Source organism: Chiloscyllium punctatum, chromosome 2 (genome assembly GCF_047496795.1).
Source record: "Chiloscyllium punctatum isolate Juve2018m chromosome 2, sChiPun1.3, whole genome shotgun sequence".
Lineage (NCBI taxonomy): Eukaryota > Metazoa > Chordata > Chondrichthyes > Orectolobiformes > Hemiscylliidae > Chiloscyllium > Chiloscyllium punctatum.
The window spans coordinates 12,866,775-12,894,415 of NC_092740.1; the positions used below are offsets into that span (position 1 = coordinate 12,866,775).

The 27,641-nt window shown below is 42.1% G+C and overlaps 1 long non-coding RNA gene across 1 annotated transcript in view; it reads left to right on the top strand.

Moving 5' to 3' along the window:
* Positions 1-22,815, top strand: part of LOC140494411 (uncharacterized) — a 31,434-nt gene extending 8,619 nt beyond the window's left edge. The window contains exons 2-3 of the long non-coding RNA XR_011963955.1: positions 10,755-11,079; positions 21,226-22,815. This is a non-coding gene — a long non-coding RNA (uncharacterized lncRNA). The remainder of the gene's footprint in view (positions 1-10,754; positions 11,080-21,225) is intronic.
* The last annotated feature ends 4,826 nt before the right edge of the window (positions 22,816-27,641 follow it).

Below are 27,641 nucleotides of genomic sequence, written 5' to 3' on the forward strand. Positions count from 1 at the left end.
TTGCCCTGGGGTTCTGCACAGGGGTGTACACTAAATCCCCACCTTCCCCAGATAATCTCTCCAACATTGTCCTGTACAGGACAAATGTGGAACATGTCAAAAGGTTGCAGTAAAAAGTTGTGTATGTGTGTGCGCGCTATTTGGAGACTTACCTCACAAAGGCAACAGCAGCATCAGTCGCATTGTTGGTGTCTAGTCCGGCGGCAGGGGGGCACATGGGTGAGTGTTGGGCGGGGCAGGGGGCGGTGTTCGGGTTGGGGGGGAGTGTTGGGGTCGGGGGCGGTGTTGGAGGGAGCGGGGTTGGGGGTGGGGTCTCGTGCACCGTGTGGTGCTGCTTGTCTCCTGAACAGGGAGCAGACTTTAAAAACTCCAAGCCCCAGAGGAAAAGCATTTAATTGATTAACTGAATAATCGATTATCCGAACGAAATAGTGCCCGCCCATCTTGTTCAGATAATCGAGATTCCCCTGTGTTCCTAACCAAACCCCGTTTTTCCAAATACATGTCTATCATGTCTATCAAATACATGTCTATCCAAATACATGTCAAATACATATCAAAACTGCAATTTGAGAGGGAGTGGGTACAATCTGAAGTGACAATATTTCAGTTGAATAAAGGAAATATGGAGCTATGAGGGAGCAACTGGCCAAAGTTCAATGGTTCAATACCTTAACAGGGAAGACCGTGGAGGAACAATGGCGGATATTTTTGTGTATGATGCAGAAGATGCAGGATCAGTTCATTCCTAAAAGGAAGAAAGATCCCAGGAGGAGACATGGGCGGCCGTGGCTGACGAGGGAAGTAAAGAAACATATAAGGTTAAAAGAGAAAAAGTATAACTTAGCGAAGATAAGCGGGAAAACGGAGGACTGGGAAGCTTTTAAAGAACAACAGAGGATTAGTAAGAAGGAAATACGCAGAGAAAAAATGAGGTACGAAGGTAAACTGGCCAAGAATATAAAGGAGGATAGTAAAAGCTTTTTTAGGTATGTCCAAGGGAAAAAAATGGTTAGGACAAAAATTGGGCCCTTGAAGACAGAAGCAGGGGAATATATTACTGGGAACGAAGAAATGGCAGAGGAATTAAATGGGTACTTCAGATCTGTGTTCACTGGGGAAGACACAAGCAATCTCCCTGAGGTAACAGTGGCTGAAGGACCTGAACTTAAGGGAATTTCTATTTGCCAGGATTTGGTGTTGGAGAGACTGTTAGGTCTGAAGGTTGATAAGTCTCCGGGACCTGATGGCCTGCATCCCAGGGTACTGAAGGAGGTGGCTCGGGAAATCGTGGATGCGCTGGTGATTATTTTCCAGAGTTCAATAGAATCGGGGTCGGTTCCTGAGGATTGGAGGGCGGCTAATGTTGTGCCACTTTTTAAGAAGGGTGGGCGGGAGAAAGCAGGAAACTATAGACCAGTTAGTCTGACCTCAGTGGTGGGAAAGATGCTGGAGTCTATTATAAAGGATGAAATTATGGCACATCTGGATAATAGTAACAGGATAGGACAGAGTCAGCATGGATTTATGAAGGGGAAATCATGCTTGACTAATCTTCTTGAATTTTTTGAGGATGTAACTCGGAAGATGGACGAGGGAGATCCAGTGGATGTAGTGTACCTGGACTTTCAGAAAGCTTTTGATAAAGTCCCACACAAGAGGTTAGCGAGTAAAATTAGGGCGCACGGGATTGGGGGCAAAGTACTAGATTGGATAGAGAAGTGGTTGGCTAATAGGAAACAAAGGGTAGTGATTAACGGCTCCATTTCGGAATGGCAGGCAGTGACCAGTGGGGTACCGCAGGGATCCGTGCTGGGACCGCAGCTTTTTACAATATATGTAAATGATATAGAAGATGGTATCAGCAATAACATTAGCAAATTTGCTGATGACACAAAGCTAGGTGGTAGGGTGAAATGTGATGAGGATGTTAGGGGATTACAGGGTGACCTGGACAAGTTAGGTGAGTGGGCAGATGCATGGCAGATGCAGTTTAATGTGGATAAATGTCTGGTTATCCACTTTGGTGGCAAGAACAGGAAGGCAGATTACTACCTCAATGGTATCAAATTAGGTAAAGGGGCTGTTCAGAGAGATCTGGGTGTTCTTGTCCACCAGTCAATGAAGGCAAGCATGCAGGTACAGCAGGTCGTGAAGAAGGCTAATAGCATGCTGGCCTTCATAACAAGAGGGATTGAGTATAGAAGCAAAGAGGTGCTTCTGCAGCTGTACAGGGCCCTGGTGAGACCACACCTGGAGTACTGTGTACAGTTCTGGTCTCCAAATTTGAGGAAAGACATTCTGGCTATTGAGGGAGTGCAGCGTAGGTTCACGAGGTCAATTCCTGGAATGGCAGGATTGCCTTACACGGAAAGACTGAAGCGACTGGGCTTGTATCCCCTTGAGTTTAGAAGACTGAGAGGGGATCTGATTGAAACGTATAGGATTATGAAAGGACTGGACACTCTGGCAGGAGGGAACATATTTCCGTTGATGGGGGAATGCCGAACCAGAGGACACAACTTAAAAATACGGGGTAGACCATTTAGGACAGAGATGAGGAGAAACTACTTCACCCAGAGAGTGGTGGCTGTGTGGAATGCTGTGCCCCAGAGGGCAGTGGAGGCCCAGTCTCTGGATTCATTTAAGAAAGAATTGGATAGAGCTCTTAAAGATAGTGGAGTCAAGGGGTATGGAGATAAGGCTGGAACAGGATACTGATTAGGAATGATCAGCCATGATCATATTGAATGGCGGTGCAGGCTCGAAGGGCAGAATGGCCTACTCCTGCATCTATTGTCTATTGTCTATTATCTCTCAGAGTCTTCTCAGGTAACTTATCTACCACAGATGTTAGGCTTACTGGTCTATAGTTCCCAGGTTTTTCTTTGAATAGCGGCACAACATTCGCTACCCTCCAGTTTTGTCGGACATTACTGTGGCTAACAATGATGCAAAAATATTAGCCAGGGCCCACGTAGATTTTACACATGAATCTCTGAGTAGGGATTGAGCTCACAACCTTCTTGATCAGAGATACTGAGACATGTCCTTGAGCAGCAGAGGACAGGATAAACATCTGAATAGATAGAAACATAGAAGATAGGAATAGGAGAAGGCCATTCAGCCCCTTGAGCCTGCTTCGCCATTCATCACAAATGTGGTTGATCATCCAACTCAATAGCCCAATCCTGCTTTCTTCCCATAAGCTTTGATCCCATTTGCCCTATGTGTGATACCTAGCTACCTCTTGAATACATTCAATGTTTTGGCATTAAATACTTCCTCTGGTAATGAATTCCACAGACTCACCACTCTTTGGGTGAAGAAATGTCTCTTTATCTCCGTTCTAAATGGTCCACCCTGAATCCTCAGACTGGGCTCTGGATGCACCCAATATCGGGAACATCCTTCTGCATCTACCATATCTCGTCTTGTTAGAACCTTGTAAGTCTCTAAGCGATGCCCCCCTCATTCGTCTGAACTCCAGCAAAAACAATCCTAACCGAGTCAATCGCTCCTCATAGTTCAAACCCACCATCCCCAAAATCAGCCTGGTAAACCTTTGCTGTGCTTCCTTGAGAGAAGGAATGCCAGTCACTTCATGAAATTTTCATTTATTCCAGTTCAGACTTTCCCCTGTGATCAAGAGGTCAGGTAGCTGAATTGATTGAAAGATAGCACTTCATTTCTGTCCAATGCCCTTTTGAATGCCTCAATTGAACTTGCCTGCACTACATTGCCAGGCAGTATGTTCCATACCCTAACTACTTGCTGTGTGAAAAGAGTTTTTCTCACATTACCCTTGCTTCATTTGAATATCACTTTAAATATCACTTTAAATCTTCTGTGAGTGGGAATAGCTCAATCCAGCTTGCTCATGATCTAGTCTCCTCCCATCTTTCTTCTCTCCAAAGAGATTAGCCATAACTTCTTCATAACTGGTTTCTTGTTTCTAGAAGCATTCTTACAGATCGTTTCTGCACTTCCAATGTTCACATCTTTCCTATAACATGGTGCCCACAAGTGTACACAGTACTCCAGCTGAGGCATAACAAGTGTCTTGTATAAGTTCAACATTATATTCAATATTTCTACAAATACAACCCAGTGCCCTATTTTTGTTGTCTTCCCTGTACTAATTGTGCGTCTTAAGCGATTTATGCACTCTGTCACCTTGATCCTTTCCTCCCTCATGTATTATCAACTGATTCTATTTAGTCATCTGAGTAGTTTAAATCTCACTTTCCAACGTTCCTGGGAACACTGAGAACATTCATTGACTGTTTGAGACAATATTGGTGAATGGTTAATGGGCGGCTAATAGCAAAAGGTCCCTTTGAATAGCTGGAAGTGGAAGAAGCATGATATTTGGAAATGGTATCACACTGGAGGTGACAGAGGGTGATCTATTAAAATGGATAAAAGGACAGGTGATGTTGTACACAGATCATTCACAATGAAGGGAAAGGGAGAGTCCTAAAATAGTTATGAAGCAAGGAGAAGAGGTAATGGCAGAAGTCTAGGACATGTGATGAGCGAATTCAAAACCCCATCATCCACTCAGAAGGGAGATGCTTCGTTTGGGATAAAAGAATATAGATCAGAAGTGGAAGTTGACAACATCAAAGAAATTGAGACAGAGTAACTGGCTTTCACAAAAGAGGCAGTCACAGGTCTGTGAATCCAATCAAGTGATTTGTCAATCCTGTATGGGAAAGTCATTCCAAAGCTGAAGGAAATGATTCAAAGGATGAATGCCTGCGCACAAGTTACTCACCACAGATAAAATGATGATTGAACTGTTGACTAATAACAATTCATCTCAATGCATTAGTATACAACAATCCCAGACTTAAAACAAGGAAATCTCTCAGGGACGAACAGCTATGGAAATCATTGGACGAAAATCACTTGATTCTTTCAGTGCATTTCCTCTGTGTAAGAGTTTCTGCTTGGATGCAGTGAAAGATTTTAGTGAAAACTGTACTCAAAATTAAATTATGTCCAAAACATTTGCTTACTATTCTGCTTACACTCAGATACATACCATTAAACACAAAATATGTCTTAAAGCAAGACAAGCAACAAGCATTATTTTTCTTTTTTATATTAAAAAAAACTTTGATAGATTTGAATGTTAACTTGGTGAAGTGTTATGTATAATGCTGAAAATACTGTTAAAAGGAGTGTTTTATTTGATACCTGTCCTGCCACCTATTTGTTCAATTTTGAATAACTGAAAATGATTGGAAGAGACAACACAGAACCATTTGCTAGTTGCATTTGTACGTCAGCCAGTTTCTTAGTAAAATTTAAACTTAACATGTTGATCAATTCAATCTGTGGTGTTGGCAATATTCTGGAAATGCCTGAAGACTCAGGTTGGGCTTGATGAAAGTTGTGTTGGAAATTCTGTTTTTTTTCCGCTGATTTGACTGATGATCGGTAAACTTTTCCAAAAGTGAAAAATCTGAAAGCCGTGATGTCTGAGATAAACAAAATGGTATGACTGAAAATAAATTTATTGTATTTATATTGGTTAATGTGCCATTTCTTAAAATGCAGTCCTAGTGAAAGAGTCTCAAAAGAATATTTGACTTTGGATTGCATCATATACAGGGCCTTTCACACAGCATCGAGCAGCTCCATAGCTGCTTTCAAAGTGGTGATCTAGCACTTTATCCCAGTTGTAAAAAAAAAGTAATTGTCCTTCTCTCAAATTCCTTTACCCCTTTCCCACATAACCCCATGTCACATCCATGCAAATCTATGTCACCTAATTCCCTCATCCACTTTCTTGGCTCCTCATATCTTCGTTGTGGATGACATAAAAGTAACTGGGAGGCAAGTGGTGAGGATGACACAATGTGTCCGTGGAGGAATATAGACAGTTAAGGTAAATGGAATATGATATTAGAAAATGTAAGGATGTGCACTTTGGCAGGAAGAATAGAGCAGTATGTTATTTAAATGGAGAAAGACTGCAGATAAGTAGGGAACAGAGGGATTCCCATTGGTTTGACCTCTTTTACCACAGGCATTTTTCTAGTGCCTTGCTTAAACCATCAACACTGTTGCTTTGTGTGTCCCACCTTATTGCAGTGAAAACACCTGAGATCTTTCACCTCTTTTCCACCCTCTTGAGTTTCTTTTTTCATGTGTGGTAAACTGTTTCCAGTTTGATCTACTTTTTGTTTTTCATTGAAGGATCTCTTTTGTTCCCAATTTCTATCCCTCACGGAACTGAATTGCTATCGGAAGCTAGATTTTGATTTATGCACTAATGCTTATTTATCCACCATCTGTTCAGCTCTTCTTGCTGTTTTAACATTCTGTTCCTCAACATGAGCTCTTATCACTTCTGGAAGTGACTTTTTAAACTTCCCCAGCAAAATAATATCTCTAAGAGCCTCATATCTCCTTTCTACCTTTAATGCTTTCATCCACCTATCAAAGTTGCTCTGTTAAACTCTTTCAAACTCGATGTAAATCTGACCTGTTTCTTACGTTTCTGAACAGTTGTCTATATGCTTCTGATACCAATTTGTAGATATTCAAGATAGCCTTTTTAACTTGTTCATATTCTCCTGACACCTCCTCTGACAATGCTGCAAACACCTCACTAGCTCTACCTATCAACTTTGTTTGGATCAACAAAACCCGCTTCATTTGTTTAGGCACTTTCTCAAATGAGATGAAAAATACTTCTACATTATTTTCATCAAATTGATGCAATGCTTGGATATATTTAAGCAGATCCCCACCAGGCCTTTGGCAATGATGGGTATGCTCATCATCATTATCCTCCTTACTAAGCCTATCTTCACCTCCATCCTTTTGAGCTCATGTTTCTGTTAAATTTTTGTTTTCTGTCTGAACTTCTGAAGTTCAAACCCTCTCCCTTCTCTCTCCTTTTCCTTTTCTTCTGCTAAGGCCATCGTCTTTTCTTTTTGTTCTAACAGAATGATTCTTTCCTTTTTTCCTTTCTTTGCTTTTACTGTAGTTCCAACAGTTTCAGTTCTCTTTCGTGTTCAAGCTGCTTCATCTGCAACTGAATTGTAGCCATTTCCAAAGAATCTGATGGCATTTCCAGCAAATTTAAATGTTGAACTATTGCTGTAACCCCAACTCCAGCTTGTCTGCCAATTCCAACAGGTTTTCCTTGCTCGCCTTTTATAAAACTCCCAAAATTACTTTTTCCAACACCCGGAAAAGTTTAGTGACTGAAAAAGCCATTACCTCACTTTTGCTGTATGCATCAATAAGCAATCGAAATTAACCAGGTTTTCCGCTTCTCACTTAAGTTTTACTTAAAGGTCCAGTGCACTAGGCCTAAGTCTGTTGAAATCTGCTGGGACCTTTCATACCCTAAATCTGTTCAAATCTGTCCAGATCCAGACGAGCCCCCAACCTGTTATACAGTGGATGTTGAACTCATCCTCTCTATGAACTAAAACGAAACACACAAAGAGGAGCACCTCATCCCATAATCTATAAGAAGAGTGTGAAAAGTAGTTAAATAAAATAAACCCTTGATACTCCTGTTACTTAAACAAGTAACAATTTATTTATCTAACTCTAACAATGAACAAACTAACTAAAGTAGTAACAAAACAAATAAATCCTTTCTAACTACTAACTTTCTAAATACAAGTCATTCTGGTATAATGCACATTTTGTCAACGTAAATTGGCTATCATGTGATTCACAAATTGTTGGCACTGTTTGGATAATATGAACTCTACCGAACGGGTGTAACTATTTTCCATAACAATCTTCTACAGTGTGATTTTCTATAGTGGGGGGTTGAGCGGAACGCAACTGTTGTGTTATATCAGAATGCTCTGTAAAGCAAGATTCTAATGGTATGCTGTTCTAATAAATAAAAGTCCCATTCATATAAAAAGGATAGAATTTAGTTTATTGAAATCACAACCAGGCAAGGTGTCTCCCAGAATGATCTGTGCCTTCTCCTTGAATTCTTCTGTCAAGAATATTAACCAGTTGTTCCTATGGTACTGTTGTTATTTAGATGATGCTTTCTCTAACACATAGAGGAGGCCGTGAGAGACAACGATTCTCTCCTGAGAGCTGAGGACCGTTGGCTCTGGTGGAAAGCAGCTAGCTCTGGGGTCTTTGTCTAACTGCCCCCTTCTTTTACACTCTCAATGACACATCAAGATTTCTTACAATAGGATTGTTCCTATGTTGTCAAAACCATCAGACTTAAATTTAACATGTTTTTGGTATCTCAATACCTTGTTCAAATTGATTGGCTAACTTCAAAAGCCTGTTGTCTTGGTAGAAACTGCTGCTTGGCCTGCTAACTGTATGGCCTTTCAATACAAATGTTTCAATTTGGGTGCTGTCTGTATACTTGCAAACTTTCAAGCTGCAGCTCACAGACATCCGTTTTAAATTTCGAAGCACAGTAGAATCACATGATCGCTTAAAGAGACCTCACAATGCTTCCCCCACCCCCCCAACACTTTACAAACACCAACTTCTAACTTCCTGCCTCCCAATCTCCAAGTACTCTACCCAATTGCGCAACAGAAGCATCCTATAAATGGATTGGAGAAGAGCAAAGTAGGTTCGTAGCGGCTGGGATGTATTGGCTACCAAATGTCTATGGAGTTGGAGTGTGCGTATCTAAAGCCCAAGGAGTGTGCCCTGATTTCCAATATATAGGTCCTTCAGTATTAGCAGCAAGCTTGTTGGTGGGGATGTTGCATTTGTTTAGGGAGGTTTTCAGCATGCCCTTGTAGCATTTCCTCTGACCTGGTGATTGCTTACCATTGCAGAGTTCAGAGTAGAACACTTGTTTAGGGAGTCTTGTGTTTGATGTGCGGACAGTGTGGCATATCCATTGCAGCTGGTCACGTGTGACCCATGCCTAGACACTGGAGATATTTGTCTTGGAGAGGACACTCATTTTGGCACATCCGGCTTTCCAGTGGATTTGCAGGATGTTGCAAAGGCAGCGCTGGTGATAATTCACCAGAGATTTAAAGTGTCTGCTGTGCATCGTCCATGCAATCAGAAGGGTCGGGACCTTGACCACAGCGTAGACCATGAGCTTGGTGCTGGGTTTGAGGTCTCGGACTGCAAACACTTTATTCCACAGATGTTTTAAGGCTGCAGTGGTGCATTGGAATTGATGTTGGATTTCATTACTAATGTCTGTTTACACCATGAGAAAGCTCCCGAATTACTTTAATTGTTGGGAAAATGTTGGAATCTGATATTAGCCAAGTGTTCAAAAATGCACTTGGAAATACGTACTATTATTCTTAGAACAAATCAGTGTGTTTTTACAGAAAGGAAATCCTGTACGACAAATGTATCAGTTGTTTTGGTTCCTCAGCAGAGTAGATAAGTGGGTACCAGTCGATATATGTCTTAGATATCACCTTCTCTCCTGCTCCTCTTTCCCTGAGTTTCTTTCCCTGCTCCTTTTCCTCTCCCATGCAGCACTTTTCCTACTCACTGCCTTACTACTTGCCTTCCTCCCCCAATTCACTATCCAACACCTATGCCCTGCCAGACACCTCCTCCTTCTATTTTCACACACACTTACACCCTTTCGAAATCTCTCTGATTTCCTGTCACTGGCACCAAAGTATTTATCCCTGTGACTGCTAATATATTTTGCTTTCCCCCTTACAGCCAACAATTTCACAAACAAATAATTTGCCTTCAAAAGTAATTTACAGAGCAGAAAAAAGTTATTTCTTTTTAACTGCCATCCATTTGTCCTCATATGAGTGACTCCATGGAATCACTGAGCCAATCAGAGAAGTCCATCGCACACATTGAACCAGGTGAAGTGTGTCCCCATTGAGCTATCAGGGCAGCTACAATTCACGTTCCACTTTCAGATCTGCTTGAATCAGCATTTCAAAACTGTCAATATTGAGATCCACATGATACAGACAGGACCATAAGACACAGAATTTATAGGGAAAAAAATTACAGTGTCATGCAACTGAACTGATATATTGAACAAACCTAGATTGCTATCAAGTCGTTCATCTTTTAGAATGGCTTGCAGGTTTCGGTTCATTAATATGTAAATCCCAGAAAGTCTTTCAAGTCACATTCCCGAGATAACTTAAAGTTTTATAAAAAATAGGTGACTTCTCAACTCAGACAATACATTAAAGGTATGAGGTTAGAGACTGTCTGTATCCCAATCTTGAGACTGGTTCTATTTCCAAAGTGGAATTTATAAAATATTACATAGATTGACTGCCTGCAGATTGTGTGCTTTTTGAGAAAAATAGAATGTATTCGCAAATATAATTCTGCAAATGCAAATTCACCTCATAGATTTATGTGTGTAAGCGTGCATGAGAGAGAGAGAGTGTGAGTGTGTGCATGTGAATGTGAGTGTGCATGAGAGAGTGTGTGTTTGCATGTACGCATGCTTGGTAAAGTGTGTGTGTGTGAGTGTGATGGAATCTCAGCCTGTGAGAGGGTGTGTGCTTGGGTGTGCGTGTGGGGTGAGGGCATGTGTGGGTATGAGTTTGGGGTTGTATGTGTCTGTATGAGAGAGGAGCTGCATGAGTGTGTAAGAGTGAGTGTGTAAGTGTGTGTGTGTGTATGTGTGTGTGCGAGACGGTGTATAGTGTAATCAGGTCACCAGTAATGTGGAATGAATCCAAGATCCCAGTTGAGGCCATCCTCATGGGTACCGAACTTGGCTATTAGCTCTGCTCAACCACTCTGTTTTTTTGCATTGTTTCCAGGAGAAGGGAGCACGGAAGAGATTGAAGTCCTCAGCCGAGGGTTCAATTTCTGCCCCACCACTGAAATGGACCCCATTGGTTTTACAGCAGGAGGATTAATCAGATGAATGAGATTCCAGAAATTCTTCCAAGATGCCAGCAGTGATCACAATGAGCCAACCGACAAACTAGAACAGTCATCAGAGAGATCTGTTGTGGACTGACCAAAGAAGGAGTTGTTGCAACATGGGGTAAACCTTCCTGCTTAATTTAAAACCAGCAACACAGAAAAGATTTATACCCTGCAGAAATCTGTAAAAATTTGAGTGGCCAAGAACTATTTAAGGTAAAAATTAACAACTTTATTTCTTAAAGTATAACAGAATAATAACTAACATTTACCATTCCTTACTCTAATCCATCTGTTACCTTCCCTTCTATAATAGTCTGATAAAACTCCCAATTAAGATGTACAAAACAACACTTCTTATCTCAAAACCAGGCAGCTTTCGTTCTTTTATTTGAATCTTCCTGTGTCTTGTTCTTAGGAATTTCTGCATCACAGGTTACTGATCGAAAAGATACTTTTAGAGAGCTATTTTCAGGTAGTCTGCTTACATGCTGGGCTTGTCAGTTCTCCCCACCTGTTCAATTTTCCCCGGTCTTATACTCCAGAGGATTGGATTGTGTCATTGGCTTTTAAGATTGCCAATATACTCAATTCAAGCTTGATTGGAGTTTGATATATTTCGGGTATAATTTAAACTGATTGGCTGGATTTAAATTTGTTTTTGTCTCCAAGCGATGAACTAATCGAATTGTTCGACCCAGTGTTACATTGTTACCTTTTTGAGAACACTTGGTGCTGTGTCGGGTAGTTCTGCTGCTTTTAACTCTCTTAAAGGTATACTCGCATCTTCATAACAGGGTCAATTTGGACCCCTCTGGAGGGTCACTGCTCTGGGCTTCAAATGTATGCCGAAGCCATCAGGAAATGTGTAAATGCCAGATTCATCAGCTGCACCCACAAGATAGAGTAAAACATCACCCAATCACAATACAACGCAACATCATCCATACTCTCAAAACCAATCGCAACATTGTCATCAAACCAGCAAATAAAGGAAGAGCCATCGTCATTCAGAATAGAACGGACTACTGCAAGGAAGTGTACAAACAATTGAACAATCAGGAGCACTACCAGCTGATCTGACCAAAAAACACACCCATGAACAAAAACAATTGATCAGGACTTTTGATCCAGTCCTTCAGAGTTCCCTACGCACTCTCCTCCCACGCCTTCTGAAGAAACACGAAGCCAACACACCTGGAAGTCCCATCGTGTAAGGCAATGGGACCCTGTGTGAGAACCTCTCTGGCTATGTCAAGGGCATCTTGAAACCGATTGTACAGGGGCCCCCAAGCTTCTGTTGCGACACTATAGATTTCTTACAGAAAGCACCCACGGAATAGTCGAACTGGCAACATTCCTCTTCACAATGGACATTTCAGCACTCATCACCAGCATTCCCCCCGATGATGGCACTGCTGCACCAGCCTCAGTACTCAACAACTGCCAATCTCCGAGCACAATCCTACAACTCATCCGCTTCATCCTCAACCACAATGTTTTCACCTTTGACAACCAATTCTTCATCCAAATGCACGGAACAGCAACGGGGACCAAATCTGCACGCCAATATGCCAACATTTCATGCACAGGTTCGAACAAGACTTCTTTGCTCCACAGGACCTCCAATGAGCACTTTATACTAGACATATTGACGACATTTTCATCCTCTGGACCCATGACGAGGAGTCACTGAAACAACTGCACAGTGATATCAAAAAGTTTCATCCCACCATCAGACTTACCATGAGACTTATCTGTCTCATTCTTGGACACGCATATCTCCATCAAGGGCAGGCACCTCAGTAGCTCACTCTACCACAGACTCACAAATAACCTCACAATGTTACACTTCTCTAGCTTCCTCGCTAAACATATCAAAACAGCCATCCCCTACAGACAAGCCCTCTGCATACACAGGATCTGTTCAGATGAGGAGGAACATGACGGATACCTGAAGGTGCTCAAGAATGCTCTCTCAAGAACAGGGTACGATGCTCAACTCATTGATTACCAGTTCTGATGTGCAACAGTGAGAAACTGTAATGATCTCCTGAGGAGACAGACACAGGATGCAACCGATAGGGTACCTTTCATTATCCAGTACTTCCTGGGAGCAGAGAAACTACGTCATGCAACACACTATCAATGAGGATGAGCATCTTGCCAAAGCTTTCCCTATGCCTCCACTTCTCACCTTTAAACAACTGCCAGACCTTAAACAGACCATTGTTCGCAGCAGACTACCCAGGCTTCACAATAACATCAGCCACAACCCATTACAACTCTGTCATAGCAACCACTGCAAGATGTGTCCGAGTGTTGAAGTGGATACCACCATTACACGTGGGGACACCACCGACCATGTACGCGGCAGATACTCATGTAACTTGGCGAATGTTGTCTGTGTCATATGCTGCAGGCCAGGATGCCCCAGGCATGGTAATGGTACATTGCATGACCAAGCAAACGCTACAACAATGGATGAATGTGCACCATGCAACAATCCCCAGACGGGGGTGTTCCCTCCCAGTCGGGGAACACTTCAGCGGTCAGGAACACTTGGTCTCGGATCTTCGGGTGACCATCCTCTAAGGCGGATTTCGGGATACGCAACAATGCAAAGTGGCTGAGCAGAGGCTGATAGCCAAGTTCAGTACCCATAAGGATAGCCTCAACCGGGACCTTGAGTTCACATTAGACTACAGGTGACCCCACTACACTCTACCCTGTCTCTCTCACAGACACACACACACAAGTGCATACATACATACACACATGCACACACACTCTCTCTCTCTCTCTCTCTCATGCATGCACACACATATACGTCCTTGAGGTGAATTTGCATTTGCAGAATTATATTTGCAGATACATTTGTTCAATATGTCATTTCAGTTGGATGACACTGTAGTCTTTTGCTATAAATTCTGTTTCTTATGGTCCTGCTCCATAGTCACCTGATGAAGGACAGTGTTCTGAAAGCCAGTACATCCAAATAAATCTGTTGGCCTATAACCTAGTGTTGACTGATTTTTAACTTTGTCCACCCCAATTCAACACCAGCACTTCCACATCATATTTAATTCATATCACGGAGCCGGTGAGTATGTGATTAGTAACAAAAAATAGAAGCTCAGCAGGTCTGGCAGCATCTGTGAAGAGAAATCAAAGTTAACATTTCAGATGCTGCCAGACCTGCTGAGCTTTTCCAGAAACTTCTAAATTTGTTTTTGATTTATAGCATCTGCAGTTCTTCCAGTTTTTATTGAGTATGTGGTCCGTGTCTGGGTGGGTGAAGCTGCAGGGTTTCCTCAGCCCTCATACCATCCTGTTATTGACCAACCCTTAGTAGAAACCTTTGTGAGGAGAGAGAGAGACAGATTATTAACCAGGGGGCCTGGTTTTGAAAACAGTCAACATGTTGATACACTGAATCTGTCTTGAAGTGACAATAGATATTTCATAAGTCAGCTTTCGGATGGGCTGACACTGACATCTGACGCCATGGAGTGAGTTTGAGGCTTTAATCTAGTTGGGTACTTTGTGTGGTTTCTAAATCAAGTGTTGGATAATGGGTAGAGAATTCCCAGCTGCATTTCAACCCAGGGTTTCACATACAAAAGAACAAAGGGACAGGAGTAGGACACTCAGTCTCTCAAGCTTGTTCCGCCATTCAATCAGATGTTGGCTAATCTGTGTTAGAATCCATAACCCTTTGGTTAACAAACATTAATCTATCTCAGATTTAAAATTAATAACTGATCCTGCATCCGTTGCCATTTATGGAAGAGAGTTCCAAACTCATACCACCCTTTGTGCGTAGAATGTGTGTGATAGTCAGATTTGAGAATCCCGTCCCGATGCAGAGCCACAGAGCTTGCTGTGAGACACTCAGGAAGTTAGAAAGCCACAAAAGGATCAGTTCCATGTTTTACTTTTCTTTCAAGGCACATTGGGGACTCAAGGCTTAAATATTCCACTGCCAAAAAAACTCACTGCAGTATCAATTGGAAGCCTGTCCTCTTACAATATAGACAGAACATCTCAGTAAGGGGGAGGCTGATTGTATCCCGGAAGAGGAGTCCAGTGGAGACACACATGTGAATCCCTCTGCAGCTTCAGACAGTGGTATTTGTCCTTCCCAGACAAGACTGATAACCTTGGCCACAACCCTGTTATAAACTGCCTCCTGCTCCCATTATCTTACTTCCCCTCCATCTTAGCATTGGTATGTGAATCTCCCATTTAGAGCAGGTAAAACCTCTCTGTCTTAATCTCTTCCTATGAACACATAATCATGAAGAAAACGATAATCAGTTCCTGTAATCCATTCACACGTTATCACAGGAGTATTTACATTCATTGGGCTTTGTAAATTCATAATTACCTACTTTATGTAATGACAATCGACCATGTAACTGAGAAACCTTTTGTTTAATCCCTATAAAAAATACTGTCTTTGTGTGTTGGGCAGGGAGTCGTGGAGAAGTGTCACTATAAGTAGGCACATACTACTTTTGGGGACATTGAGAATCTCTCGCCGGCTGTCCAATAATAAAGTATCTATCATTGATTAGAAACTTGTGGCGTCCAGATTTGTGGAACAAAGCAGACATCAATAACACTCTGCTCTCTGATCATCTCAGGATTTAGTACCAGGTCAACTAATTTACACCAGCAGATGATCTCACTGAGGTGCTTACAACAATTCATAAATTCCCTTTGATCACAGTATAAGAAGCATGTGGTGTCTACAGCAGGATAGAGACCTTTAGAGGTTGGTGGGCACTGCAGGGGCTGGGGTGTCCCATTGCCCTGGACTTATTTTAACTTGATAAATTGCTGTTACATTTCTATAAATTTCCATGACGGTAGTTTCTGTTGCAGTAACCCATCTAACCTACAAGCACACAAGTAACAGGAGTTAGCCACTTGGCCCTTCAAGCCTGCTCTGCCATTCAACACGATCACAGCTGATTTTATTTTAACCACAACTCTACATTACAGCATAATCCCTGATAATCTTTCATCCCCTTGGTCATTAATAATCTGTCTACCTCTGCCTTAAAAAGTTTTAAACATCCTGCGTCCACTGCCTTTTGAGGAAGGAAATTCTAAAGACTGATAACCTTCTGAGAAAAAAGTTTCCTCATCTCTGTCTTAAATAGGAGTGCCCTTGCTTTTCAACTAAAACTCCTAGTTCTCCATTCTTCCACAAGAGAGAACATGGTTTCAACATTGATCATTAAGTCCCCTCAGGATCTTAATTGTTTTAATTAACTCACCTCTGACTCATCTTAACTGCAGAGGATGCAAGGCTAGATTGTCTAGCCTTTCTTCTTAATGCAATCCACTCATTCCACTTATTAGTCGAGCAAGTTTTCTCTGCACAACTTCCAGCACATTAGCATCCTCCCATGAGTACAATGACCAATACTACAAGCAGAATTTCAGATGTGGCCCCCACCAATGCCATGTATAACAGAAGCATAATGACCCTACTCTTTTAGTCAATTTCTTGGCAGGAAAACATTAGATTTTCATGATTAGTTTTCATGATTATTTGCTGTGTCAGCATACTAATCTTTAAGATTCATGAACTGGGACACCCATGGCAGATGGTGTTTAAAATCTTTTTTAAACTTCCGCAGTTACGATTCTACTAAAACCATTCTACATGTTGGAAAGACCCATCTAGTTCACTAATGTCCTTCAGGGAAAGAAATGTGCCATCCTCACATGGATCTGGTCACCATGTAACTCCAGACCTACAGGAATGTGGTTGACTCTCAAATGCCCTCTGAAATGACCCAGCAAGTCACTCAGTTATATTAATCATGAGAAAGTCTCAACAAAGAAATAAACCAGATCAACCATCTGACATTGACCTAGACACCAGAAAAGACAATGGCAGAAACAACCCTATTGATCTTGCAAAGTCCTCCTCATTAACATCTGGGGACTAGTGCCAATTAGTTGTCACACAGACTAGTCAACCAACAGGCTGACATATTCATACTCATGGAGTCATAAGTGACAGACAACTTCCCAGACACCATGATCACTGTCTTTGGATATGCCCTGCTGCACCAGCAGGACAGGAGCAGCAGAGGTAGCAGCACAGTGGTATGTAGTCGGGAGGGAATTGCCCTGACAGTCCTCAACATTGACTCCAGACCCCAAGAAGTCTCATGGCTTCAGGTTAAACAATGGCAAGGAAACCTATTGTTCCTCACATACCATTCTCCCTCAGCTAATGAATCAATACTCCTCCATGATGAACAACACTTGGAAGAAGTACTAAGAGTGGGAAGGGCACAAAATGTACTCTGGGTTGAGGATTTCTATGTCCAGTACAAAGTGTGGCTCATAAGCAGCGCTCTTGATTGCGCTGGTGGAGTCTTAAAGGACATACCTGCGAGGGGGGATATACCTGCGGCACGGTGGCACAGTGGTCAGCACTGCTGCCTCACAGCGCCTGAGACCCTGGTTCAATTCCTGCGTGGGTTTCCTCCGGGTGCTCCGGTTTCCTCCCACAGTCCAAAGATGTGCAGGTTAGGTAAATTGGCCATGTTAAATTTCCTGTAGTGTTAGGTAAGGGGTAAATGTAGGGGCATGGGTGGGTTGCGCTTTGGCGGGTCAGTGTGGACTTGTTGGGCCGAAGGGCCTGTTTCCACACTGTAATGTAATCTAATCTAGAGTAGATCTGCAGGAGGTGGTGAGGGATCCAACACAGGGGAAAAACATACTTGATGTCATCCTTATCAATCCCCAGCTGCAGGTGCATCTACCCGTGATAGGATTGGCAAGAGTGACCACTGCATGGTCCTTCTGGAGACAATGTCCTGCCTTCACATTGATAATACCTTCCACCGTGTTGTGGAATGTGGAATAATACTGTGCTGAATGAGACTGGCTTCAAACGTACCTAGCAACTTAGAACTGGGCTTCCATGAGGTGTTGTGCGCCATCAACAGCAGCAAAATTGAACTGCAGCACAATTTGCAACCTCACGACCAGGCATATCTCCCACACAACTATTACTACCAAGTCAGGGGAGCATGCAGGAGGACAAAGTCAGGAACAGCACCAGGTATACATAAAAATGAGGTATCAACCTGGTGAAGGTACCAAACAAGGCTACTTACATAATAAACGCATAAGCAGCCAATGAAAGAAAGGGCTAAGTGATCCCACAACCAATGGATCATCTAAGTCCTGCCACACCCAGTCATGAATAATGATGGGCAATTAAGCAACTCATTACAGAAGGGTGGCTCCACAAATATTCCTATACTCAATGCTGAAAGAGCCCAACACATCAGTGCAAAAGATAAGGCTGAAGCAATCACATCAATCTTCAGCCAGAAGTGCCAGATGGGTGATCCATCTCGGCATTCTCCAGTGGTCCCCAGCATTCCAGATTCAGCCAATTTGATTCACTCCACATGATGTCAAGAAATGTTTGAAGGCACTGAATATTGAAAAGGCTAAGGGCCCTGTCAACATTCCAGCAATAGTACTGAAGACTTTTCATCCAGAATTTGCCACTCCCCGTGCTAATTTCAGCATAGCTACAACATCAAGCGGACAATGTGGAAAGCAGGATAATTCCAACCTGGCCAACAACCACACTATCAGTCTACTCTCAATCATTAGAAAAGGGATGGAAGGTGTCATCAACTGTGCAACTAAGCAGCACCTGCTCAGCAATAACCTGCAAAATGATGCTCAGTTTTGAATCCGCCAGGGAAACTCATCTCCTGACCTTATTACAGCCTTGGTTCAAACATAGACAAAAGAGCTGAACTCCAGAGGTGTCGTGAGGGTCCTTGACATCAAGGCCACATTCGACTGAGTCTGGTGTTAAGGTGCCAATCAAAATCGGTATTGGGGGCAAACTCTCCACTGGTTGGAGTCATACTTGGCACATAGGAACACAGTTGTGGTTGTTGGAAATCAGTCATCTCAATGCCAGAACATCTTTGCAGGAGTTTTTCAGAGTAGTGTCCCATGCACAAGCTGTATCATCAATGACCTTCCCTCCATCATAAAGTGCGGATATTTGCAGATGATTGCACAATGTTCTGCATAATTTGCAACTTCTAGGATACTGAAACAGTCTGCGTTCAAATGCAACAAGATCTGGACAATATCCAGGCTTGGTCTGACAAGTAACATTTCCGCCACACAAATGACCATCTTCATTAAGAGACAATCCAATCACCCATTGACATTCAATGATGTTATCATCACTGAATCCCCACTATCAACACCCTCAGTGTTACCGTTGACCAGAAACTCAATTGGACTTGCAATATGAACACAATAGTTATAACACCAGGTCAGAGGCTACGAATACTGTGGCGAGTAACTAACTTCCTGTCTTCACAGAGCCTCTCCAACATCTATAAGGTACAAATCAAAAGTATGATGAAATACTTCCTCTCCTTGTTTGGATGGGTACAGCTCCTACAACACTCAAAAAGCTTGACACCATCCATTACAAGGCAGCCTGCTTGATTGGCACCGCATCCACAATCATTCACTGGTATTGGGGGTAAATTCTACATTGGTTGGAGTCATACCTGGCACATAGGAATATAGTTGTGGTTGTTGGAGATCAGTCCAACAGTCACTGAGCAGCAGTGTACTCTACCTACAAGATGCATTGGAGAAATTCACTAAGGATCTTGAGCCCACAACTTCTAAACCCACAATCACTTCCATCTGGAAGGTACCATTGCCTATAAGCTCCCCTCCAAGCCGCTCACCATTTCAACTTGGAAATATATCACCATTCCTTCACTGTCACTGGGTTCACATCCTGGAACTCTCTCTCTCTAAGAGCGTTGTGGGTCAACCTACAGCTTGTGGACTGCAGAGATTGAAGAAAGCAGCTCACTCCCTGTTTCTCAAAGGCAGCTAGGGAGGGTAATAAATGCTGGCCAGCCATCAATGTCTACGTCCCAAAAGTGAATTAAAAAATATTCTCTGCATTCAAACCTCGACAACCCCTCACCATGATGAGCAAAATGAGCAATTTCTCATTTTCCCACATTATACTCCACTTGTCAGATCTTTACCCAATCACTTAACCTCGTATGCTCCTTATGTCCTCTTCACAACTCACCTTTCTTCCTATCTTTGTGTCATCTGCAAGCATTACTACCATACCTTCATTCAAATTACTTCCATAATTTGTAAATCTTTGGGGCCCCAGCACCGACCCTTGTGGTTCACAACATGTGACATCCTGCCAACCTGAAAAAGACCCATTCTCTGCCTCATGTTAGTAAGCCAATCTTCTTTCCATACTGATGTGTCACCCCCTATACGATAAGCTTTTATTTTCACGAATACCTGTTGATGTGTCACCTTACCAAATGCCTTCCGGAAAACTAAATATATGCATGTTCCTCCTGTCTGCAAATATGGGGCTCTATGTCTTCATATATATCACTTCCACTGCTGGTTTCCAGTGTGACAGTGCACCACACCGCAAGCTTAACTGCTGACTGGTAGAGTCGTGGGAAGTGTTGCCAAACAAAGAGACTTGGGGATCCCGGTACATAGTTCCTTGAAAGTGGCGTCATAGATAGAAAAGGTGATGAAGAAGAGCTTTGGCACACTTGACTTCATTGGTCAGAACATAGAGTAGACAAGTTGGGACATAAGGTTAACAGCTGTACAAGATGTCTAAAAGACATTTTAAATATTATGCACACAATTCTGGTCGTCCTATTATAGGAAGGATGTTCTTAAGCTGAAAAGGGTATACAGAAGATTCACAAGGATGTTGCCAGGACTAGAGGGTTTGAGTTACAGGGAGATGCTGGATATGCCTGGATGTTTATCCCTGGAGCATAGGAGGCTGAGGGGTGGGGGCTTTATAAAAGGTTTGTAAAATCATGAGAGGAATACATAAGGTGAATACCCAAAGTCTTTTCCCCAGGGTAGGGGAGTCTAAAACTTGATGGCATAGGTTTAAGGTAGAGGGGAAAGATTTATAAGAGACCTGAGGAGCATCTTTTTCATGCAGAGTGTGGTGTGCATATGGAGCAAATGGCCAGAAGACATGGTAGGCATGATTAGATTAGATTACTTACAGTGTGGAAACAGACCCTTTGGCCCAACAAGTCCACACCGACCTGCCGAAGCGCAACCCACCCAGACTCATTCCCCTACATTTACCCCTTCACCTAACACTTCGGGCAATTTAGCATGGCCAATTCACCTAACCTGCACATTTTTGGACTGATTCGGAGATACCACTATTACGCATGGGAACATCTCCCACCTTGTACATGGCAGGTACTCATGTGACTCAGCCAAAGTTGTCTACCTTGTACATTGCAGGCAAGGATGCCTAGAGGCATGGTACATTGGGTAAACCGAGCAAAGGCTACGACAACGGATGAATGGGCACCGCACAACAATCAACAGACAGGAGGGTTCCCTCCCAGTTGGGGAACACTTCAGTGGTCCAGGACATTCAGCCTCGGACCTTCAGGTGACCATCCTCCAAGGTGGACTTCGGGACAGGCAGCAGAGGAAAGTGGCCGAGCAGAGGCTGATAGCTAAGTTTGGTACCCAAACGGAGGGCCTCAACCGGGACCTTGGGTTCATGTCACATTACAGGTGATCGCCATTGCACTACACACACACACACAGATATTCCTACACATACACACGGACACAGGTACACACAGACACGCACACAGACACCCACACACAGCCTTATAGAGACACACACTCCCACACATGCACCCCCTCACAAACCTAAGACACTCTACACTCACTACACACACACTTTCTCACACTCACAACCCCCACCCCAGACAGACACACACAGAGACAAAGACCCACATGCACACATATATTTTGTGTGGTGAATTTGTACTTGCAGTGTTACATTGCACCTTGCTCAAAAACTGCATACATTCATGTAGAACTCTGAGCTCAAAAACTGCATGAATTTATGTAAAACTCTGTTATCTCACTTTTTAGATTAGAATCAATTTAAACATCAGGTCATAGACAGAGAACACAGGGGGCTAACACCTTCAAAATATTGTCTAGCTATCACCATTGTTAATAGCTAACCTGAGAATGCAACTTTTAAAAAAAAGGGTTTGTGATTTACACATGAAAGAAGTGAAACTATCACTGTATTCTAACAGATGAAAGGCTTAACAGACAATCAGTTTTTCAATGTATAATTTCAGTTACATCACACTGCAAATTTTTGCTATAAATTCTGTGTTACAATCGAGCCCTCCACAATCACCTGATGAAGGAGCGTCGCTCCGAAAGCAAGTCTGCTTCCAATTAAACCTTGGACTATAACCTGGTGTTGTGTGATTTTTAACTTTATTTTTGGACTGTGGGAGGAAACTGGAGCACCCAGAGGAAACCCACGCAGACACGCGGAGAATTGTGCAAACTCCACACAGACAGTTGCCTGAGGCGGGAATTGAACCCAGGTCTCTGGCACTGTGAGGCAGCAGTGCTAACCACTGTGCCACCGTGCCGTCCATGATTTCAATTACAAGATTTTAAAAAAAATTTGGACATGTACATGTTTGATGATACTGTGACTTTAAGCGGTGTATTTTGTCATATTGTTTTATGATGAAGGGTTGACACAGCTTGTGGGGCTTGTTTTTTTTAAATATTGGAACAATAGAAGCTGTCTGAACAGGTGGGGTAAAGCTCCCACAGTACCAGAATTTCTAGTTTTAACTTTCAGCAGTTGCTGGGGTCTTAAAGCTGGATGTGGAAGCTCTTATTCCTCTCTCTGTTATATCTAGAATTACATGTGAGACAAATCTATTTTACTGAATTTGCCCTTGCCAAGGGTGTGTTTATGGGATGTTACCATATTGGAACAGTTAACTAGTAGCAGTTTATATATATTATTTTGTTAAGCATTTCGATAGAGTTACAGTTAAGCTAATTCTCTTATTTTTATTTTGTCTGTATTTGACCGTAGTGTAAAAATAAAGTGTGTTTTGCTTAACGTTGAGTAGTTTAATCAAACAAATTGTATCTGAAATGCATTGCCTTACACTTACTGTTAAAATAATAAAACGTTAGAAAACGTTAGGGTCTAGGCTATCTTCATGATATATTTTGAGAGGGTTTAGATTGGTGCATATAAAATTGGGGGTTCTTGTCAGTATTAAGTTCTCTAATTCTGGATTGGGTTTAGGATTTTTGGACTCACAGGCAGTGAGTGTTGTGTGTTTTTTTTTATTTTGGGTGTTGGATTTAAACAGGGTGTGCCTTGAGTAGCAATGACTATTTCAGTTGTTAAGAGTTTCTGCGGGAGGAAGAAGTCACTTTGGGTGTTTTACAGAAATTGAGCCAGGCAAAATTTTCAGAATTGGCAAACAAGTTGAAGTTGGAATTGCCTGTGTCTATGAGGAAAAGGGAGAGAATTGTAGCAAAATAAAATCTACACTTAAAATTGCCAGCAACACAAACAGAATAATTGGAAATGGCTGAAATGCAATTGCAAATAAAGCAACTTGACTCAGAGGCAATGGGCAGGGAAAAAAGAAAAATGAAGAACAGCCTGGCAGAACAAAAAGCAAAGGAGAGGATGGCCCTAGCAGAAGGAAAAATCTATCTTAAGTGTATATGAGTTAGAATCAGAACGCTACAGACAACACTTTAGGAATCCAAGGAGGGAACCTGGGGTCAAACGTACATAGAGTTTGAGAGGATCAAATTATTTTGATAGGTGGTGAAGGGTATTGAAAATAGACCAAACATGTGACGCTCATCGAGAGAAAAGTATTTTGGACAAATCAAAAATTCACTTCCTGAGGTATGAGAACCCATGTGGAAGAGCAGAGAGTTAAGACTGCAAATTTAACATCAGAAATGACAGATGATTATGAGTTGGTTCATAAATCAAAGTTTGGCTTCCAACATCAATTTTAATCTGTGATGGATAGAAATTGGAGAAGGGAAATCTTTATGTAGAAAGGGAAAAGAAGATCTCATTGAAGATGGTAAACGTAGCTTGCCGCAGGTTAAAAAAGAAACTCATGAGGAGGAAAGAAAAGTAAAAAAGCTCAGGTGTTTCCGATGCAATAAAGTAGGCCACGTGCAGTTGCAGTGTTGGTGGTTTAAAAATGGCACTGGGAAGATGGATGTGGGAAAACAGAATAAACCAGTGAGTTTTGTTGAAGTGTAAAGGAGTTCACAGTAGAAGCTTAAAATCTGCAAAAGAATGTAGAACCTGGTCAGGGATTGGTTGAGAAGAAAGTACTAGATCTCTTGAAAGAATTTACTTGTATGGGTAAAGTTTATTCAGGTAAGCTAGGAGGAGCAGGTAAATGAATTAAGATTTTGAGAGATACAAGAGCAAATCAATCTTTGATGGTGAGAGAGGAGGATATGTAATTCAAAAGGAATATTGCCAGGAAAAATATTTTATGGAATTCATGAGAAGAAGTGTTCCATTATATAAAGTGAAGTTGGAGAGTCCGATGAAAAGTGAAGTTGTGGTACAAGTAATAGAGAAATTCTTGGTTCCAGAAATACAGTTTATCCTGAGTAATGATATAGCTGGATCACAGGTGGGAATGATGACTATTGTGGTTGAAAAGCCAATGGAAAATCAGGCAACTGAGATGTTACAGGAAGTATATCCTGGTATTTTTCCTGACTGTGTGTTAACAAGGTCACAAAGCCACAGGTTGAACCAGAAAGAGAAATCAAAGAGTAAAGGTCAGGAAGTTGAAGTTCAATGATCAGAAACTATGTTTGGTCAAATGGTTGAGAGAAAACAAGGAGGTGGAGGAACATTTTTATTTCAGAGAAATTAGCTGAATTACAACAGAAAGATGAAAAACTAATACAGTTGTATCAAAAGACTTGCACAGAAGAGGAATCTATTTCGGAATGCTACTGTCTTGAAAATGATGTCTTGATGAGGAAATGGAGACCATCAAGCCAATGAGAAATGGGCAGAAGTTCATCAAGTTGTATTACCAGTGGGTTATAGAAAAAAGGTATTGCGGGTAGCAGATGAATTACCAGTAGGAGGTCTTTTGGGATTAATGGAATCTCAAGCCAAATATAAAAAAACATTATTATTGGCTTGGTCTGAAAAAGGATGTGTTTGAATTTTGCCAGACATGTCATATGTGTCAGGTATTTGAAAAACCTCAAGTAGTGATAAAATCAACACCCCTAATACCCATTCCCCATTTGAGGAAGCCTTTACATGAGGTTTACAAATGTAGGACCCTTCTCTAATACAAAAAGTGGGAATCAGTATTTGTCGACCATAATGGATATATCTACTTGATTTCCAGAGGCCATTCCATTATGCAGTATCATAAGTGAAAGGATTGTAGAAAAGTTACTCAAATGTTTTACTACATATAGACAACACTCAGAAATACAATTGGATCAAGGGTCAAATTTTGCATCAAAATTATTCAAGGAAGCTATGGATAGCTTAGGAATAAAACAATTCAAATCCACTGTGTACATTCCAGAATCATAGTGGCATTAAACTTTAAAGACCATGTTGAGGGTTTATAGTCAACGCTATCTAGAGGATTGGGAATTCCATTTGTACTTTTTTTGCAATTAAGGATGCACTGAATGAATCAACTAAATTCACTCCATTTTAGTTAGCTTATGGCCATGAGGGGAGAGGACCTCTGAAGATAATTAAGGAAAAATTGGTTCAGAGACCACATATTTAGATTACGTGTCAAGTTTTAGGGAAAGATTAAATAGAGACAGTCAGGTTGGCTAGACAGCATTTGATGAAACAGGAAGCAAGAAATAAGTCAAAAATTCATAATTTTGCAAGTGAAGAAAAAGTGGTAGTGTGAGGGCAGTTGAGAGTCAACCACATTGATATGGATCTGGAGTCACAAGTCAGCCAGACCGGGTAAGGATAGCAGTTTCCCTTGCTAAAGGGCATTAATGTACAGATAGGGATTTCCTGACAATTGACAATGGATTCATGATCATCATTAAATTTTTAATCCAAATAATTATTGAATTCAACTAAACCATCTGTTGCGGTGGGATTTGAACCCAGATCCCCAGTGCATTGTCTCTAGATTAACAGTCCAGCACTAATACCACTGGGTCATTGCTTCCCCTAAAGGCAAGGTTTAGTGGACCTTAACAAATCAAAACAAATTGAGTGAGGTGAATCATTTGATAAGAACTTCAGATGGAAAGAAATCTCACACGTGAACATGCTAAAAAAGTATTATGATATAGAAGGAAAGTAAAGGAGAATGTTACTGGTCACAACATAAAATGAAGAACCAAGTTCAGATGATTCTGAATTGGACATTCCTTAAGTTAAATTGGACAATGAAGTAATTTTCAAAAATTGGGATAGATTATTATGGGAAAAGCGAAATGACCCAAGTTGTTACAATCAGATGGCAAGATATGAATACTTACCTCAGGAATCAGCGACCTCCATTTGCAGCAGCGGGAGTGGTGAGAGCACAGACCAGGGGGCTTCTGGGAAGCTAAACCTTCCTGTTAAAGATTTACCTCGTGAATAGGTGGAGCGAAGGCTCAACAGGAGCGGATGTGAACACAAGGATTTCTGGACACATGAACTGATATATTTGGACTGTGGCTCAACCCGAGACACTACACGTGTCGTGTCTTCCACCCGTCCTCCTCTAACCAAACAAAAAGACTGTGTGGAGGGTTGGTAAGGTAAGGATTTTTAAAATCTCTCTTGGCAATTTAGAGCAGAGGGGATGAAGGCGAGAGCACTTGCATGCTCCTCTTGCAGGATGTGGATGGTAAAGGTCACCATAGGTGTCCCTGCTGACTTCGCCTGCGAGAAGTGCACCCAATTTCAGCTCCACACAGATCACATTAGGGAACTGGAGCTAGAGCTGGAGCTGGATGATTTTCAGATCATTCGGGAGGCTGAGTGGGTGATAAAGAGGAGTTATAGTGAGGTAATTTTACACCAGAGTTACAGGATAAAGGTAGCTGGGTGACCATCAAGAGAGGGAAGCAGAATAAACAGCCAGTGCAGGGACTCCCTGTGGTCATTCCCCTCAATAATAAATATACCATTTTGGATACTGTTGGGGGGATGACCTATCGGGGGAAGCCACATCAGCCAGGTTTATGGCACTTTGTGGTTTAGAAGGGAAGAGGGGCGGAATAGGAGAGTGACAATGATTGGAGATTCAATCGTGAGAGGAACAGACAGGAGATTCTGTGGTCGTGAGCGAGACTCCCGGATGGTATGCTGCCTCCCAGGTGCCAGGGTCAGGGATGTCTCGGATTGAGTCTACAGAATTCTTAAAGGGGAGAGAGAGCAGCCAGAAGTTGTGGTACACATTGATACCAATGACATAGGTTGGGAAAGGGAGGAGGACCTGAAACGAGAATATAGGAAGTTAGGTTAGAAGCTAAAAAGCAGGACGAGCAGAGTAGTAATCTCAGGATTGCTACCAGTGCCACATGTTAGTGAGGCTAAGAATACAGAGTGAGTGCAGGTGAACACGTGGCTGCAGGGCTGGTTTAGGAAGGAGGGCTTCCGATATGTGGACCATTGGGATATTTCTGTGGAAGGTGGGACCCGTACAAGAAGGATGGGTTGTACTTGAACTGGAGGGGCACCAATATCCTGGGTGGGAGGCTTTCTGGTCTTTTAGGGAGGGTTAAAACTAGATTGGCAGATCTACAGATCAGAGGATGGGGTAGCTGGTGAACAGCCAGATACAGTGTGCAGAGAGTCTGTGAGGAGGGGT